This window comes from Cricetulus griseus (assembly GCF_003668045.3).
Source record: "Cricetulus griseus strain 17A/GY chromosome 1 unlocalized genomic scaffold, alternate assembly CriGri-PICRH-1.0 chr1_0, whole genome shotgun sequence".
Lineage (NCBI taxonomy): Eukaryota > Metazoa > Chordata > Mammalia > Rodentia > Cricetidae > Cricetulus > Cricetulus griseus.
This window is the reverse complement of record NW_023276806.1, coordinates 26,524,932-26,528,111: the sequence shown is the minus strand read 5'-3', so window position 1 is coordinate 26,528,111 and position 3,180 is coordinate 26,524,932. Positions and strand designations below refer to the sequence as shown.

Genomic DNA, 3,180 nt, shown 5'->3' with positions numbered 1-3,180 from the left:
AGTTGATGTAAGTTGATGATTACAATGGTCATGTTGAGTCTGAGGAATTGCATTTCCTATCTCTTCACCATGTCTTCTGGCTTCACATACTTCCCACCTCTTTTCTACAGTGTGGGATAAGTGTCTGATTTAGGGATGAACCTAACTCCATCACTTATTTTCTACATTTTGGACAGCTGTTTTTCAGTTCTTGGCAATAGGTATTGCTAATCCATTTTTTATGGAGTTATGTCTTACTGTTATTTCAGTTGTAATTTATTCATTACTAAATTTTTACAGGTGACTGGCTGTGACTTCTCTTTTTTGAATTTCATCATTGTGTGTTTAGTTCAGTTCATTGTTATGAGATTAGAAAACAGTCTGAAAGACTACAAACAAAAATAGTAGTATTAGTGATCTGTTATTACAAATACATTAAATATACGCAGATGCATGTGTTAAATTTTAATATGCATATTCATATAACTGTGATCAAATACTTCCTGTAACCTTCTTTAATCTCTTTTGTGTTTCACATACCTAGAATAGATCTAAAACATTTTTGAACCACCAGAAGAGTGGCACTCAAATCCCTATGTCCTTGAAGGGCAATAGTAGACTTATCTGACTCCTCTAAAATATATTGGAGACTTCTGAAATAAGGGCAAAAAGGCTGTTTCAGAAATGCATTGCTATTCCCATGTCCACTACAGCCACACACCTAGAACAAATCATTTATGCATTCAGCATAATATGTCCCTTTTTCCTTCTTATAGTTTAATATCAAGAGTATAAAGTTATAGCAGCTTTAAAAATTGGGTTAATGAACTTTCTTCTTTTATACTTTGGAAAGTATAATGTCAGGTTTATCTATGGCTTAAAGCTTTTCAAAAACTCTTTGGTAGAACTCCAGTGAGATAAATAGATGTGAATTGTGATTATTGACTGAAGAGTTTGAAGGTTGTTAGTCCATCCAACTTTGCTTCTTTTATCATTTTGATTAATTTTATTTTCTTTAATGTGATTGTTGGCATTGTTGAACCTCATGGTATTTCCTAGTTCTTGAACTTTTGCTCTTTATCTTTTATTACTCCATCTTTCTACTTTTACCATTTTGACTCTTTTGTTCTTTTACTACATGATATAAGAAAGTACTTGACTTGCTAATTTTTCATCTTTTCTTTTATGTTTTATTCATAAACTCACTCCTGAATATCTAGCTCATACTATTTTATAAATATTTCATAATACTTTAGGTATACAACATAATTTTTCATTATAGTACTTTTAACCAGTTAATTATTCAGATTTCTTGTGACTTTCTAAACTAGTGAGAGTTTTTGCTATGCTTTCTTATCACAGTCAATTTTATTGTATGTTCAGCAAATTAAAGTTTCATTTTACCAGTTTTTTTAATTGATGGTTAATTCTTATGACCTAATATAAGATCAACTTTAAATATAGAACACTTCATGAATTTGTATACCATCCTTGGGCAGGGGTCATGCTAATCTTCCAATTTAGTGTAAGTGCTGCTGAAACAAGCACCAAAAATGCATTTCTTTTTTTGAGACAGGGTTTCTCTACACAGCTTTGGCTGTCCTGAAACTCGCTATGTAAACCAGGCTGGCCACATAAATCTACTTATCCCTGCCTCCAGAATGCTTAAATTAAAGTTGTGTGTGACCATTATGTACCACAAGATGAATTTCTGTAAATACATCTGCATGCTGAAAAACTGGTTTCATTTTTTGTGTTCATGGCTGTGTGTATATTTTATCTGACCATAATAACCCTAGAAAACCTAACATCAACAAAATGTTCACTGAATTTAATTAAGCTTTTACGTTCTCTTCTCAGCACTTGGCTTTTTAAATTCATTTAATTCAGTGGTTCTCAAAATGCTGTGATCCTTTAATACAGTTCCTTGTATTGTAGTGACCCCCCAACCATAAAATTATTTCATTGCTACTTCATAACCATAATTTTGCCACTGCTATGAATCATGTAAATATCTGACCTGCAGGATATCTGGTGTGTGACCCCTGTGAAAGGTTTATTCGACCCTTTCAGGGGTTGTGACCCAGGGTTCGGAACCACTGGTTTAATCGGTGAAGAAATGGTGTTTTGGGTAAAAAGTTGAGTAGAGAGATCAGTCTGTTCAAGTGCACTCCTAGAGAGAAGTACTCTGATTTCAAAGTGGTCATCCTTTATTCTCAACCCCAAATCCTTAATCAAACTCTGAGAATAGGAGAAGCACATCCCCTTGGGCTCCTATCGCTACCCTGGCACACAAATTTGAATTACAGTGACCTTATCACAACTGTATCCTTCCTTAATAACCAGTGCAGAAGGGAGAATTCATTTTCCCAAGTTTTGTGTTCTCTCCACCTGCTACTCATAGAAATTAAAAATAAGCCGAGATTGAATTCACCTGTGAGCTTTGAAATCCGATATATTAAGTGATGTGAATTTATTTTTAAATGATGTCTTTCTTTAAAGACAAGGACTCATAGCTTTCCAACCAAGGATAGCTGTAATCTTCTATGATTGCCTTAGGAAACCAGGACCCTAAAGGCCCAGAGTTCAAAGGCATGTGGATAATGAGGGGAGGAGTGCTAACTCCACAGGATTTCTAGTTAATCCCCTTGCTTGACCTCCATAAAATGCCAGTGGTGATGTGATACTTCTGGGATATTGAAGAGATTTAGTTTAAATTTTTCTTATCAGCTAACACAGGGATATTATTTCTTCAAAAAGGTTAAAACAACAGGAGAATTTTTTAATGGGCATAATTTGATTCAGCAACACAAAGCTTTCATTTGGAAATATGTGTAAATCAAACTTAACAGAGTCCTTCAAGTCTAGTTGAAATTTTGCTTCCTTACATTTTATAATTTCCTTAGTTTTCAATTTACTTGTATGTTTGAGTTTTATACCAGTGGCTTCCAAACTGTGTGATGGGGGAGCCCTGGACCAGTCACATGGATGCCTCCCAGAGCTCCAAGTGTACAAGATGGGGAAAACCCCAGCTGTCAGAAGCTCCCAGCCACCACACCCACCTTTTTGCCCTCACCCAGAGCTCCTCTCCTTTCATCTGTAGTAAACCCTGGCTAAGAGGGAATATTGCCCTGAAAACACGTTCAGAATCCACAGTTCCAGATGACTTATTCAGAAAATATGTCTGCTTCTCTAAGTATG

The 3,180-nt window shown here is 35.2% G+C and overlaps 1 pseudogene; it reads right to left on the bottom strand.

Annotated features, from left to right (window-relative positions):
* Positions 1–1,433: 1,433 nt before the first annotated feature.
* LOC113831552 lies at positions 1,434–1,527 on the bottom strand (annotated as a pseudogene).
* Between the last annotated feature and the right edge of the window lie 1,653 nt (positions 1,528–3,180).